Source organism: Rhineura floridana, chromosome 2 (genome assembly GCF_030035675.1).
Source record: "Rhineura floridana isolate rRhiFlo1 chromosome 2, rRhiFlo1.hap2, whole genome shotgun sequence".
Lineage (NCBI taxonomy): Eukaryota > Metazoa > Chordata > Lepidosauria > Squamata > Rhineuridae > Rhineura > Rhineura floridana.
Window position 1 is genome coordinate 78,792,179 of NC_084481.1, and position 17,033 is coordinate 78,809,211.

Below are 17,033 nucleotides of genomic sequence, written 5' to 3' on the forward strand. Positions count from 1 at the left end.
TAGAAGAGATGAATAGGCAGGGGGAGCCTGCTAGCGTCTGACTCTGAGAGGAAAAAATGGACGCCGGAGGAAAAAGCCAGGGCAAGGAAGGCAGAATGGCGAAGAGCTGTGGAGGTGAGTGACAATGATTTGTGTGTGTGTGTGCCCCGGTGTGTGTGTTTTCGGCTGGAGTCTCTGGTTTTGGGGGAGGGCTCCGGCTCTCTGGCTACCACCCCTTACTCTCTGGACTCTCCGCTTCAATTTTTTTAAAAAAAGTTTCTAGGTGGTCTAATTCCCGAGATATACACCAAAACGTAAAACCCCCCTGCACAACTTTTTTTTAAACAGATCATGTTCTAGCGACAACTCCCATCAGCCCAATCCAGTGGCCATGCTGGCTGGGGCTGATGGGAGTTGTAGTTTAAAGTAACTTTTCAAAGCTCTGGCTGCAACCCCGCCCTTTCATGATTGTGAGTAAAGTGCAGACTTGTGTTTGTGTTGTAAATCTCTCTCCCTCCAACCCTATTTTTAAAGAAATTAGGCAGGGTTTATCACAGTTTTTATTATGTAGGAAACTAATACTCATTTTTTAAAAAAATGAATGAAGTTTATTTATTTATTTTTATTATTTTATTTATATCCCACCCTTCCTCCCAGTAGGAGCCCAGGGCAGCAAACAAAAGCACTAAAAACACTTTAAAAATCATAAAAACAGACTTTAAAATATATTAAAACAAAACATCTTTAAAAACATTTTTAAAAGCTTTAAAAACATTTTTAAAAGCTTTAAAAACATTTTTTTTAGGAAAAAATTTAAAAACATATTAAAAAGCAATTTCAACACAGACGCAGACTGGGATAAGCTCTCAACTTAAAGGACTTGTTAAAAGAACAAGTTCCTTATCACTTGAGGCTGCAGTTTTCCCTGGTTGAGTAAGCCCCTTTGAATACATTGGGACTTGCTTCTGAGTAAACAAACATAGGATTACACTATAAATATCTTTACAGGTTATATAAATAAACATATTTGATAGTCATGCTTATATAAATATTTTCATAGAATCATAGAATAGTAGAGTTGGAAGGGGCCTATAAGGCCATCAAGTCCAACCCCCTGCTCAATGCAGGAATCCAAATCAAAGCATTCCCGACAGATGGCTGTCCAGCTGCCTCTTGAATGCCTCCAGTATCGGAGATCCCACTACCTCTCTAGTAATTAGTTCCATTGTTGTATGGCTCTAACAGTTAGGAAACTTTTCCTGATGTCCAGTCGAAATCTGGCTTCTTGCAACTTGAGCCCATTATTCTGTGTCCTGCACTCTGGGATCATTGAGAATTATTATTATTATTTATTAAATTTATATACCGCCCGACTAGCAATAGCTCTCTGGGCGGTGAACATAAAACAAGAGAAGAGATCCCGGACCTCCTCTGTGTGGCAACCTTTCAAGTACTTGAAGAGTGCTATCATATCTCCCCTCAGTCTTCTCTTCTCCAGGTTAAATATGCCCAGTTCCTTCAGTCTCTCCTCATAGGGCGTTGTTTCCAGTCCCCTGATCATCCTTGTTGCCCTCCTCTGAACCTGTTCCAGTTTGTCTGCATCCTTCTTGAAGTGCAGAGACCAGAACTGGACGCAGCACTCAAGATGAGGCCTAACCAGTGCTGAATAGAGGGGAACTAATACTTCACATGATTTGGAAACTATACTTCTGTTAATGCAGCCTGATATAGCATTTGCCTTTTTTGCAGCCACATCACACTGTTGGCTCATATTCAGCTTGTGATCAACAACAATTCCAAGATCCTTCTTGCATGTCGTACTGCTGAGCCAAGTATCCCCCATCTTATAACTGTGCATTTGGTTTCTTTTTCCTAAGTGTAGAACTTTTACTTCCACCCAGTTTTGTCATGCTGTGTCCCTATAAATATCCAATTGCATACTATGGTTGTACAATACTTCCTTTACATTTTAAGTACGCCTTGGGGTAGTCATGGTTCTCCATTGTTTTCATCCTGAGGGGCAGATAGGCTGAGAAATGGTGAGTAGCCCATGGTCACCCACTACACTTTATAGCTTATTTTCATTTTGAAAAATTAATTAGAACAATTTACATGCAGGCAAAATTTATTAAGCGGATTCACACAATATGTGTAAAGCACATCCAACTCGCATTTAAAGCGCATGACTTCCCCTAAAGAATTCTGGGAAGGGTCATTTCCCCCTCACAGTTATAGTTCTCACCACTCTTAACAAACTGCAGTTCCCATGATTCTGTGGTGGGATTCATGTGCTTCAAATGGGTGTTGAATGTGCTTTAAAGGAATGGTGTGGATCTGCCCTAGGTATGATGTTCATTCAAGAGTGAATTGAAAAGAACAATTTTAAAAGATACTTCTTACTCTTACTCATTTTTCAGACCTCTTTCTGAAGTAAAGGGTCAAATCTGTAAAAACATTTGGAGCAGCCACATTAAAAGATAAGGGCAGGGTATTCCAGGCAGGGGGTTGCCAACCCTGCTTGGATACGGATGTCTTTGCAGAAGAACCCTAGTCAAGGTTTACCAACAGCACAGTCCAAACTATATCTACTTAGAAGTCAGTCCTGTTGAGTTCTATGGGGCTTAATCCCTTAGTAAGTGTGTTTAGAATTGCAGCCTTCAGGAGCCTCCATCTTTACTCCCCAAAGCTCCCATCTAACATCTCCACAACACTAGGCTCCTTTGTCTCTGCTGTGGCCTTCTGGTGACTGCCCTAGCCTGAAGGCACTTAACCCTTCTTGCTGAAAGCAAGTAGGCTAGATTAAATGTTCCCTACCCAGGCTCATATATATAAAATATAAACGGCATTTTGTCAAAAGTATTTTTGTCTACATTTTATACCTCATCCTTGGTTTTCCAAGCTTGGCATGGAATGCTTCTCATACAGAATTAATTTGAAATGCTGCATATTTATTATCATAATCATCATATTCAAAATAAAAAATATATGTACCGCCTTCAAGTTGATTCCAACTTATGGTGACCCTATGAATAGGGTTTTCATGAGGCTGAGAGGCAGTGACTGGCCCAAGGTCACTCAGTGAGCTTCATGGCTATGTGGGGATTTGAACCCTAGTCTCATTTTGTTCTCACAACAACCCTGTGAGATAGTAGGTTAGACTGGCCCAGGCAGGGTTATTTAGTGAGCAAAAATGATGCAAATAGGATCTCTTTTAATTGTGCTATCGACCTGCTTACTTCCACTCTGACTGGGGGATCTTGCAGCATGGGGAAGAGATGGGGGCACATCACAGCTGAAGTTCACCCACATAGGAGCATTATCTCTTGTTTATTACAGAGACGCCTGTTGCAGGTTTTGCTGCTGAGAGCAGCAGTCAGTTAGTGCGGCCACTTGAGTCACAGCTTGTTGATCCTGAGGAGGCAAAACTAGAAAGTGAGGTTCAGAAAGGAGGCCCTGTGCACGAGGAGGAGGAGGGCATGAAGCAGTGCCAGTTGCCCACAGCCACATCTGCAGAACAGCAAGTACCATGGTTTGGCTTTGAGAAAGCTTGTACATTTGTGAGCCAGAGTGGGGAAAATGTTGTTGTACGATGCAATTACTGCCTTCCAAGGATCAAAAATCTGAGATCAGCTGTTTCCCCCTCATCCAATGTGAAGAAACATTTTGAGGTAAGCCTTTGTCATGCTGGTCCTCAAAGAGTGTCCATTGTCTATTTATGTTTAAATTGTGAAGTTCCTCTTCCATTTTTTCTTGGATTCATGCTTTGTTCTTCTTCCTCAGAGGGCACACCCTGAGAAGCTGAGAGCAATTGAAGAAGCAATAAAGGCAAGGAGACGTGGCCTTCCTGAACCAATGCATGACACCCCTCCTCCCAAAATGCTGAAGCAGCAGCAGACAACCCTTGAGAGGTGGGGATCTGGCAGGGATCTGCTTCTTCTGGCAGCCTGCGTACACCCTCGCTTCAAACTAGATCGGCTGGAATCGTGTCAGGCCACCACCCATACCAACAAGTAAGAACATTAGGGAAGCCCTTTGGGTGGATTACTCCAAGGGAAATGTTGTCTCAAGGGAGGCATCAGAGGGCTTAAGGTGGTAGGCAGGGGCTGGGCCTTTTCTTCCTGGGGGTCCTCATCACAACCTTGGGTTGCTGCAGGTAATCCTTAAGGGTCTGCTGTGCTGCCCCATGAGTGTGGTGACTTGGTCACCTTCCTACCTTCCATGTCATCATCCACAGGCTCAGGCTGGACCCTGAACCAGGGGACATGACAAGCATCAGGAAATGAAGAGCAGATGACGGTTTCCTAACATATATGTGTTAACATATCCTCTCTCTTTCTTAGATACACAATGTAAGCCTTGTTGAAAGCTGAAATAAAGATGGGTGTACTTAATGAGGACAGTGATCAGTCTTCAGATAAAGACCAGGAAGGAGATGACTTAGAAGATGACTTCTTTAACTTTCTGCCCCAGGGCAAGAAGTCAGCAGTGGACACTGCTGAGGAGGAACTGGTGAGGTACCTGAGGTCTCCCAGCAGGGAAGTGTCATCACTCCATGGCTTTCCACGTGTGCTGCGGTGTTTTTTGCAGCACAACACAGGCATGCCTTCAAGTGCCGCAGTAGAACGCCTGTTCAGTACTGGTGGCAACGTAATGACTGTAAAAAGACATTCCTTGTCTGACATGCTCTTTGAGCATCTTGTTCTTTTGAGACATAACAGAAACATATTATAAAAGCATTTCAAGTGTAAAATTTGATTTCAAGAGTTGGGGTATCTTCATTGCTTGGGGGGATGTGAGATTCTGTTATGCCATTATGTTAATCTTATGGATAAAAATTTTTATTCTGCTACCCCCTGTGTGTGTGTGTTTATTTTTAATATTGTTTTAGGCTTCTTAGATGTGCAGCAGCCAAGGCCAGCACCTTGTAGGAGTTTTTTTTAAAAGTAACTGAAATGTAACTGTAGTGATTACTTTTGAGAAAAAGTAAAGTAATCAGTTACTTTCAGAGCAGTTGTAATTGTAACGGTAATTACTACTTTTTGGGCCAAGTAATTGTAACTGTAATTTATTACTTTTTAAAAGTAATCTTCCAAGCTCTGCTCTTCTGCTATCATGGAGAACGACGGTCTCAGGGAAGGAGAGCATCCAGCTGAGGAAGAGGGAAACGATCCCTTAGAAGGGACCCATTCTTTGGGGGATGAGCAGCTATGCTCTCGTGCCGAGGATATATCTCCAGGGGGTGGAAGGATCCTTGTAGTGGGTGATTCGAGCATTAGGAACATAGACAGTGGGGTGTGTGATGGGCGTGTAGACCGCAAGGTGTTTTGCCTGCCTGGTGTGAAGGTTGCGGATATCGCCCGTCGTTTAGATAGTTTGGTAGACAGTGCTGGGGAGGAGTCAGTGGTCGTGGTGCACGTTGGCACCAACGACATGGGGAAATGCAGCCGTGAGTTCCTGGAAGCAAAATTTAGGTTGCTAGGTAGGATGCTGAAAGCCAGGACCTCCAAGGTGGCTTTCGCTGAAATGCTACTGGTTCCACGCGCAGGACCAGCCAGACAGGCACAGCTTTGTAGTCTCAATGCGTGGATGAGACGATGGTGTCGGGTGGAAGGGTTTGGATTTGTTAGGCACTGGGGAACATTTTGGGACAAGCCGGGCCTGTACAAAAGGGACGGGCTGCACTTGAACCAGAATGGAACCAGACTGCTGGCACTTAAAATTAAAAAGGTGACAGAGCAGCTTTTAAACTGACTGAGGGGGGAAACCCGACAGGAGCTGAGGAAGGTCCAGTTCAGAATAAACCTCCCCCCTGGGATAAAGACCAAAGAAATGATGAAATTTTAAAAGGGGTAGGCCTAGAAGTAGGCATTGTGAGAGCAGGGGCACAGCATATAAATTCAGAAGGGCAAAATTACCACAGGCCAAACCACAAGTGCCAAAGACTCTTGAAGAGAGACACTGCTTACAAGTGCCTGTACGCCAATGCTAGGAGCCTGCGAACCAAGATGGGAGAACTGGAGTGCTTGGTCTTAGAGGAGAGCATTGATATAGTGAGCATAACGGAGACCTGGTGGAATGGAGAAAACCAGTGGGATACGGTTATCCCTCGATATAAACTATATCGGAAGGACAGGGAAGGACGTATTGGTGGCGGAGTCGCTCTATACGTGAAAGAAGGCATTGAATCCAGCAAGCTGGAAACCCCAAAAGAGGCGGACTCCTCCACAGAATCGTTGTGGGTGGTGATACCATGCCCCAGGAGGGATTTAATTCTGGGAACAATCTATCGTCCACCTGATCAAAATGCTCAGGGAGACCTTGAGATGAGATATGAAATTGAGGAAGCATCCAAACTAGGAAATGTGGTAGTAATGGGTGACTTCAACTACCCGGACATAGACTGGCCGCATATGTGTTCCAGTCATGACAAAGAAGCAAGATTTCTAGATATTCTAAATGACTATTCCCTAGACCAGTTGGTCATGGAACCGACCAGAGGAACGGCAACCCTGGACTTAATCCTCAGTGGGGACCGGGACCTGGTGCGAGATGTAAGTGTTGTTGAACCGATTGGGAGCAGTGACCATAGTGCTATTAAATTAAACATACATGTAAATGGCCAATTGCCAAGAAAATCCAACACAGTCACTTTTGACTTCAAGAGAGGAAACTTCACAAAAATGAGGGGATTGGTAAAAAGAAAGCTGAAAAACAAAGTCCAGAGGGTCACATCACTCGAAAATGCTTGGAAGTTGTTTAAAAACACTATATTAGAAGCTCAACTGGAGTGCATACTGCAGATCAGAAAAAGTACCGCCAGGGCCAAGAAGATGCCAGCATGGTTAACGAGCAAAGTCAAGGAAGCTCTTAGAGGCAAAAAGTCTTCCTTCAGAAAATGGAAGTCTTGTCCGAATGAAGAAAATAAAAAAGAACACAAACTCTGGCAAAAGAAATGCAAGAAGACAATAAGGGATGCTAAAAAAGAATTTGAGGAGCACATTGCTAAGAGCATAAAAACCAACAAAAAATTCTATAAATACATTCAAAGCAGGAGACCATCTAGGGAGGCGATTGGACCCTTGGATGATAAGGGAGTCAAAGGTGTACTAAAGAACGATAAGGAGATTGCAGAGAAGCTAAATGAATTCTTTGCATCTGTCTTCACAGTGGAAGATACAGGGCAGATCCCTGAACCTGAACTAACATTTGCAGGAAGGGATTCTGAGGAACTGAGACAAATAGTGGTAACGAGAGAGGAAGTTCTAGGCTTAATGGACAATATAAAAACTGACAAATCACCAGGCCCGGATGGCATCCACCCGAGAGTTCTCAAAGAACTCAAATGTGAAATTGCTGATCTGCTAACTAAAATATGTAACTTGTCCCTCGGGTCCTCCTCCGTGCCTGAGGACTGGAAAGTGGCAAATGTAACGCCAATCTTCAAAAAGGGATCCAGAGGGGATCCCGGAAATTACAGGCCAGTTAGCTTAACTTCTGTCCCTGGGAAACTGGTAGAAAGTATTATTAAATCTAGATTAACTAAGCACATAGAAGAACAAGCCTTGCTGAAGCAGAGCCAGCATGGCTTCTGCAAGGGAAAGTCCTGTCTCAGTAACCTACTAGAATTCTTTGAGAGTGTCAACAAGCATATAGATAGAGGTGATCCAGTGGACATAGTGTACTTAGACTTTCAAAAAGCGTTTGACAAGGTACCTCACGAAAGACTTCTGAGGAAGCTTAGCAGTCATGGAATAAGAGGAGAGGTCCTCTTGTGGATAAGGGATTGGTTAAGAAGCAGAAAGCAGAGAGTAGGAATAAATGGACAGTTCTCCCATTGGAGGGCTGTAGAAAGTGGAGTCCCTCAAGGATCGGTATTGGGACCTGTACTTTTCAACGTGTTCATTAATGACCTAGAATTAGGAGTGAGCAGTGAAGTGGCCAAGTTTGCTGACGACACTAAATTGTTCAGGGTTGTTAAAACAAAAAGGGATTGTGAAGAGCTCCAAAAAGACCTCTCCAAACTGAGTGAATGGGCGGAAAAATGGCAAATGCAATTCAATATAAACAAGTGTAAAATTATACATATTGGAGGAAAAAATCTTAATTTCACATACATGCTCATGGGGTCTGAACTGGCGGTGACCGACCAGGAGAGAGACCTCGGGGTTGTAGTGGACAGCACGATGAAAATGTCTACCCAGTGTACGGCAGCTGTGAAAAAGGCAAATTCCATGCTAGCGATAATTAGGAAAGGTATTGAAAATAAAACAGCCGATATCATAATGCCGTTGTATAAATCTATGGTGCGGCCGCATTTGGAATACTGTGTACAGTTCTGGTAGCCTCATCTCAAAAAGGATATTATAGAGTTGGAAAAGGTTCAGAAGAGGGCAACCAGAATGATCAAGGGGATGGAGCGACTCCCTTACGAGGAAAGGTTGCAGCATTTGGGGCTTTTTAGTTTAGAGAAAAGGCGGGTCAGAGGAGACATGATAGAAGTGTATAAAATTATGCATGGCATTGAGAAAGTGGATAGAGAAAAGTTCTCCCTCTCTCATAATACAAGAACTCGGGGACATTCAAAGAAGCTGAATGTTGGAAGATTCAGGACAGACAAAAGGAATTACTTCTTTACTCAGCGCATAGTTAAACTATGGAATTTGCTCCCACAAGATGCAGTAATGGCCACCAGCTTGGATGGCTTTAAAAGATTAGACAAATTCATGGAGGACAGGGCTATCAATGGCTACTAGCCGTGATGGCTGTGCTGTGCCACCCTAGTCAGAGGCAGCATGCTTCTGAAAACCAGTTGCCGGAAGCCTCAGGAGGGGAGAGTGTTCTTGCACTCGGGTCCTGCTTGCGGGCTTCCCCCAGGCACCTGGTTGGCCACTGTGAGAACAAGATGCTGGACTAGATGGGCCACTGGCCTGATCCAGCAGGCTGTTTTTATGTTCTTATGAACGTCACAGAAGATCTTGTAGATTATCGATAGGACCCTCCTAGATGAGGCAGTCAAAGCTGAAATTAAATTTTCAAACGGTGTCAAGTTGTGTGTAGCCTGTGCCAAAACAGTTTTATTAGAAATGAACAATTTGATGTATCTGGATCCAATTAAAATTGCCCTTCCCCGTCTTAGCAGCGAATTCAGCCCCTGTATATGACTGCTATATAAATCTTGCACACGTAAGAAGCCAGCTGCTTGCCAAGTTTAAGCTGCTGTGGTCTTGTTAAAAAATAATGGATGATGGGACAATGGATTTGTTGAAGATGTAGAGAAATCGAGCAGCAGCTTTCATCATCTGAGACTGCATAGCCCCTCCAGGTAAGGAAGATTTGTGAGGAACAAATTGTCCTTTTTCTTAAATTTGGATATGGGTTGAACAATCATAGTGCTTTTTAATTGCACTTACTCTTCAACTGTGCTATATGCATGTACTGTGTTGTAAAAAACAATCTAGGCACAGTTTTGATTTATGAATGTAGTAGTGAATTATAGATTTGGATTTATAAAATGTGTGGACCAATGTGAATAATCATACATCCCTTAACTAGTCTATACCTATTTATTTTTAAAATTTATATCCTACTCTTCCTACCAGAAAGAGCCCATGGTGGCAAACAAAAACACCAAAAGTACTTTAAAAATATTTAAAAACAAAAGACTTTAAAAGTTATTAAAACAAAACATCTTAAAAAATATATGAAAACAAAACATCTTAAAAACATCTTTAAAAACCAACTTTAAAAACATCTTAAAAAGAAATTCCAGCACAGATACAGATTGGGATAAGGTCTCTACTTAAATGTTAAGAACAAATCTTATTCAGGCAAAATAAATGTTTGATTACATATTGCCCCTTAGTGTCTATGTATTTCAGGATAGGCTAACACAAAATAAATATAAAAATAAATACAGGCTGGTTGAAGTTATCACTACATTTCACGAGAGGTATATGTAAAGAAATGGGCACGACATAGCAAACATTATATGAAAAGAGCATAGTAATAGGGTTGCCAGGTCAGAAGCATCCCAAACCCTGATATTTCAGGGGCGGGCCCTAGTGAGGTCATAGGGGGCATGTCCCAGTGAGGTCATAGGGAAGTGCCCTAGTGATGTCATTAGACATATACATTCAGCATCAACCACAGTTGCTTGGAGCACACCACTCAAAAGAATTCTCTGATTGGAAATTAAGATAGAAATCTTAGCTAAATGAGGGTGTTCCCAGGTCCAGCTGAAGTGACGGGATCATTCCTTCTCACCTGCTTAGGGAGCCTGGGTAAAGAACATTTAATTCCTACTTGCTTCTAGCCTACTTGCTTCTAGCAAGAAAGGTTTAAGTGCCCTCAGGCCAGGCCAGTCACAACAAGGCCATTGTAGGAAGAAAGCCTAGTGTTGTAGAGATGTTATATGGGAGCATTGAGGAGTAAAGATGGATGACCCTGAAGACTGCAATTCTAAACACACTTACTAAGGGACTAAGCCCTATAGAACTCAACAGGACTTACTTCTGAGTAGATATTGTTAGGATTGTGCTGTTAGTAAGGCTTGACTAGGGATTTTCTGCAAAGACATCCATATCAAAGCAGGGTTGACAACCTGAAATGCCCTGTCTACCTTTTACTGTGGCTGTTCCAAATTTCTTTACAGACTTGACTCTTCTCTGCAGAGAGAGGTTTGAGAAATGAGTAAGAGTTAAGAAGGTTCTCTACTCTTTTCTGCCTACTCTGTGGGCTGCTATAAACTCACTTTGACAGCCAACCCCATTCCAGTGAGTAATAATTGACAGAGAGAAAACACACATGGTTTGGTCTACCTTCACAGGCAGTGTGATTGGGAACAACAACAATTGAAGCCATACCCCAGTATGTGAATTCTCTTTTACCACTACTGGACAAGAAACAAACCATCATGCAAATAACAAGGTACATCATCAGTGGCTTTAAGGGGGTTGAGCTGACCACATGGAAACACTGTTGTTGCTTCTATTGATGTAAGGGAGTAATGTCAGAGGTAGTTGAAATAGAAATAGAAAAAGAAAAAGAAAAGACAGTGATGATTTCCTAAATGCAATACCATACCAACCATAAGATTCCTATGAGTAAGACAGAAAACTCAGCATCCCACCACCGGTCAGGATTCCTAACCAAAATGAAAAAAATCCTATGGCAGCCAGTCAGCCAAGGTCACAGAAATCCCCATGCAGCACAACCTCACCTGGGGGGTTGCAGTTTGTGCAGAATCCTGTGGCACGCTTGCTGACATGAGTGAGGCCCTATCAGCACATAATACCTCAGCTCTGAAATCTGGATGCCGATTTGCTACCAGACTAAGTTCAACGTGTGCTTTCCATGTTTTGGGTTCCACGTAGTACTTGTTCTGCTCTTGTAAGAAATCGATCCTTTAGTGTGGCAGTACCTATGCTTTGGAACACTCTGCCTATTTCCATTAGGCAGGCGCTTTGTTGTACTCATTTTGGCACCTTCTAAAAACATTTTTGTTTAAGCAAGCCTACCCAGGCAAGTAGAAGATATTATTTTTATCTGTTTTTAACTCATTGTTGATTTTATTATTTTGAATGTTTTTAAATACCTGTCAACTATTTTTGCCAATAATTTTATTGTATTAATTCCTTCTATAAACAGCTTTGAGGTTTTTTATAATAAAGCTGTATATAAATGTTGTAAATAAAATACAAACATAAATTTCAGAATCACTATAGCCCTTGGGTCTCTTTCCTTTTTTAGGCACTCTTTTAAAAGTATCTTTTAAAATTGTTTTCAATTCACTAATAAATGCACAGCGTACTAGGGCAGATCCACACCATGCATTTAAAGCACATTCAACATACATTTGAAGCACATGAATCCCACCACAGAACCATGGGAACTGTAGTTTGTTAAGGGAGGTGGGAACTATAACTATGAGGGGGAAACTACACTTCCCAGGATTGTTTGGGAGAAGTCATGCACCTTAAATGTGAGTTGGATGTGCTTTAAATGTATTATGTGGATCTGTATTACTTCATAAACTTTGCCTGCATATAAATTATTTTCATTAAATTTTAAAATGGAAATAAGCTACAACGTTTACTGGGTGACCATGGGCTATGCACTATCTCTCAGCCTAATCTCCCTCTGCTGTGATCTTCTGTTATAGTGCAATCCTATGCATGTTTACTCAGAAGCAAGTCCCAATCCTCTACAGATACTCTTCATGCTGCTGAAAACTATATATTAACTGAATTCCTGATGTGAGACAAGCAGGAAAAGGAAACTGTTCTCAGAATTTGAAATGGGGTTTAGCTATTGCATGAGGGTCAACAAAACTTGTCAATCACAACCCTGATTTCACTTATTGGCTACAAATCTGAAAGGGCAGGGAATTAGAGCAGCTAGTCCTAACAGAGGTTGCTGGGGGGGGGGAGCTGACATTTTGGTTTATATTTTTTGAACCAGACTACCTAGAAACTTAATCTCTTTTTTTAAATGAAAGGAACAGTTTGTTCTTACCATAAACAGTGTTTCTTCATGGCTGACAAGAGGTCTCCAAGTGGGTAGTGTAGCTCCGCCTACAGCCCAGAGACAGGAAACGCTTCAGCAAATACTTTTGCTCTTCCCCTCTTGCTGAGGCTCAGTTCATTTTTTGGAAAAGCTCCAGAAGTCAGCCTCAAGCACAACTCAGAAAGAAAAAACATCAAGTGGACAACAGAGAACAAAGTGTGTTAATCACAAGGTCAAGTGACTGGTAACAGGCAAACCGAAAGGAGTCATGGCACTTAATGACTTGGTCCCAGCCACCATAAAATTTACTGCAAGAGTGGGCCTTGGAGACCTCTTGTTATCCATGAAGAAACACCATTTATGGTAAGAACAAACTGTTCCTTCTCTCACGGATGATGGAGGTCTCCAAGTGGGATGTACCAAAGAGGGATGTACCTAGGGCAGGCCCAAGGAGATAAAACTTGTTGCAAAACCCTTCAGCCAAATGAGGCCTCTGCTGATGCGAACAGGTCAATTTTATAGTGCTTTGTGAATGTAGTAGGCATAGACCATGTTGCTGCCCTGCAAATCTCTAATATTGGAGCATTCGTGGAATAAGCTGCCAATGTAGCAGATCTAGTAGAGTGTACTGTAATGTGCAATGGGGATGGCACATGAAGGGCCTCATATGCTAGGGAGATGCACGTCTTAATCCAGTGAGCTATTGTTGCACTTGACACCTTTTTCCCCATAGTGGCCGGGTGGAACAATAGGAATAGGGAATCGGACTGTCTGAAGGGTTTGGTTCTATTGATGTACACTTTTAGTGCTAATCTAACATCTAAGAAGTGCCATGCTTTCTCCCTTGGGTGAGAAGGGTTAGGGCAGAAGGAAGGAAGGATTATTTCCTGATGTCTGTGAAAAGCAGTGTTCACTTTAGGAATAAAATCAGCTCTAATACGTAACACGACCGTTCTTGTGAAAGGTACAAAGCTGTTTGTCAACTGACAAGGCCTGCAGTTCAGACAGTTTGTGGGCTGTTGTGATGGCTACTAGAAAGTCCATCTTGAATGAAAGCAATTTCAACAATATGGATCCTAGTAGCTCAAATGGAGCCTTCTGTACAGCAGAAAGGATGGAGTGTAGACTCCATATAGGGAAATGGTGATGAACCGATGGACTGATTAGTGTGGTGCCCTGAAGGAAATGCTTAATTAGAGGATGCGAAGCCAGGGAGATGGAACCCTGTATACGCAGTACAGAGGACAATGCCGACGTTTGCCTCTTCAATGTGGCAGGGCACAGGCCCATCTGCAGACCTTCCTGCAGGAAAAGCAGTATGTCAGGTACCTCAGGTGTTTCTGGATCCATTTCTCATCTAGCACACCATAGCGAGAATGCCTTCCATGTGCCCTGGTAACTACGAAGTGTAGAAGGTCTTCTAGCTGCTAAGATGGTGTCTACTACTGCCAAAGACACTCCTGAAGTTAGCAATCAAGTGCGCTCAATTTCCATGCGGCCAGCCGGAGCCACTGGGGGTCCAGATGAAGCAGAGGGCCTTGGTGGAGAAGATCCTGACTCACCGGAAGATGAAATGGTGGAGACCTGGCCAACTGAATGATGTCTGAGAACCAGGGATGTCTGGGCCAATATGGGGCTACCAGCACCACTTGGGCCTTTTCTGACTGTATCTTTTTTAGGACTCTGGATAACAGAGGAGTCGGGGGGGAATGCATAGAGGAGTCCCTTTGGCCAGGGAGCTGCAAGGGCATCCACTTGCTCAGCTTCGCGACTCTGGAAACAAGAGAAGAAATGGCGTAACTGATGGTTTGTCTCTGATGCGAAGAGATCCACCTTACACTTGCCAAAGCTTGCCTGTAGGATGTGAAACACTTCCTTGTTGAGCGCCCATTCCCCTGAAAACACTGTTGGTGACTTAACCAGTCCACTGTTACGTTTAAATTGCCTTGAATATACTTTGCTACGAGAGATGTTGTATGTTGTTCCGCCCATGACAGCATTGCCACTGCTTCCACATGTAACATCAATGAGCGCATGCCTCCCTGCTTGTTTAAATGAGCACGGACTGTCGTGTTGTCAGTACGTATCAGCACATCCAGATATTGCAGAAGGGTGGACAAGTGGTGGAGTGTCAGATGCGCCGCCCACAGTTCCAGCCAATTGACTCTCTCGTGTGATTCTGTGGTCGTCCATGTACCCTGGACATAGTAACCCTGGCAGTGTGCTCCCCAACCTTTGAGACTCGCATCTGTGGTGATAACTGATCAAGGGGGATCCTGTAAGGGAACACCTCCCTGTAAATACTGTGGATTTGCCCACCATTGCAACGATTCCTTCACCTGTCCTGGCAGGAGAACCCATCAGTGTTTGCAGTATGCAGTGTTGTCCTGGAATCAAAGGAGGAGCCACTGTAGTGGGCAGGAATGTACATGTGCCCAAGGTACGATGCCTATCACTGATGCCATCATGCCTAGGAGTTTGGCGAGGCCCATGACGTCTGCTGAATGACTGGGGGATATTGCAGCAGCCAGGTTTGCAATTTTTTGAATCCTCTCGCTGGACAAGTAAATGAACTGCTTGATCATATCCAATGCTGCCCTGAGGTGTTGTGTCCTCTGTGATGGATTGAGTTGCTCTTGTGGTTGTTCACTAGAAACCCATGATCCTTTAGGTGAGCCAATACAATCTGGACGTCCTCCTGAGCTTGACAAAGCAATTTAGAGTGAATAAGGAGGTCGTCCAGATAAGGATAGACATGTTGACCTTGCAGCCTGAGGTTGGCCACTACCGTCATCATGATCTTGGTAAACACCCTGGGGGCTGATGGCAGCCTAAAGGACAGTGACTTGAACTGATAGTGGAGGCCATTGTAATGAAATTGAAGTAGTTGATGATGTGCAGGAAATATCGGCACATGTAGATAGGCTTCCTTGAGGTCTATGGAAGCGACTTAGTCGTGGGGCTGAAGGGCCTCCCTTATCAACGATAGGGTCTCCATTCTGAACTTGCGTGGTATCACAAATTGATTCAGAAATTTTAGGTCGAGTACCACGTGCCAGGATCTGTCCTTCTTCCCCACCAATAAGTATAGCCCTGAGAAACACTCCTCAAAAGGCACTTCCTCTGTTGCAGAGATGTCCAGCAAGTGATGCATCTTGTTTGACACTGCTGTGAAGTTTTTGGTGGAAGTGGGGACCAGAGAAGGAAAGAACGTGGCTGGTGGGTACTCCAACAACTCTATTTTGTACCCATGTTGGACAACTTGCAGTACCCATTTGTCCTGAGTGGTGGCTTGCCATCGATGGAAAAATTTGCTTAACCTTCCTCCCACCAGTGGCAGTGGAACTGAGTCAAAAACGTTGCTGATTCTGCCGCCCTTGGCACCCCTGACTGGGAAAACTGTGGGAGAATGGGGGTTGTGGAAATCATGATCTGTTACATGAGGGATGGGAATTTCTAAAATCACGTCCTCTCCCAGTGGATCTGAAGGCACAAAAAGTGTGAGGAGACTGGGAGATGGGAGTGCACCTGTACAAATGCCTATCATTCCTTCTTTGTGAAGGCATAGTCTTCCTTTTGTCTTTTGACTCTACCAAAACATCCTGCAGTGCTGCATCTCCAAACAGCTTTGACCCAGAGAAAGGGACTGAAGCTAGATTAGCCCAAGAAGAGGCATCAGCATCCCAGTGTGAAAGCCAGAGGTGTCTGCAGGCAACTACCGCTGCCACTATGGCCCTACATGAAAACTATGTGGAGGCCATAGTAACATCCGCGATAAACATCAAGGATCTCGAGACCTTCAGCAAAGTCTTGCAAACCCTAACCGGGTCTTGATTTGCACTGTCTAGTAGGTCCTCCACCCACAAAAGGGTTGCTCTGGCAAATACAGAGGCTGAAACAGATGCTGGAATCACCAGTGCATTAGCATCATGAGACCTTTTAAGAGCTAAGTCTGACCTGTGTTCATTAGGGTCCTTCAGCTGTGTATCCCCATCCCAGAGAAGTAAGGTGTATGAAAGCAGAGCAGAAATAGGACCGTCTACTGCTGGAGTGTGAAGTTGTTCCATAACATCTGCTTCTAACAGATAGAACTTGTTGGTACTGTCTTCCTGCAAGCCTCTTTGACAAGGAGGGGTTGAGGTGCCTATAATTCTGGCCCGGGGAAAGGGGACGTTTTGAGGCTTCCCCTTGTTAGCTCAGCTGCCAAATCACCTATCATGGCATTCATGAGCTGCTGAATTACCTCAGGCATAAAAAGCCCAGACAGCGGGGCTTGTAATTATGGCTGTTAGGAGAGCAAATTGGGGGATGCAGAAGGCTGCAGTTGCACCAATCCACCAGGGATTGATTGCATCACCACCACCTTCTCAGATGATAAGGGTTCCACCTCGTGATCCAAGCTTGGAACCAAACTGTAGTGAAAGCAGGGAGTTCCACTCCTCCTACTTTTACTGTCCCAGGAATCAATCCCCAGCCTCGGGCAATTGATCCTAGTAATCCTGGTATGCTAAGGTTGTGTATGCTTACACCAACCCTGCACGGTAGTACTG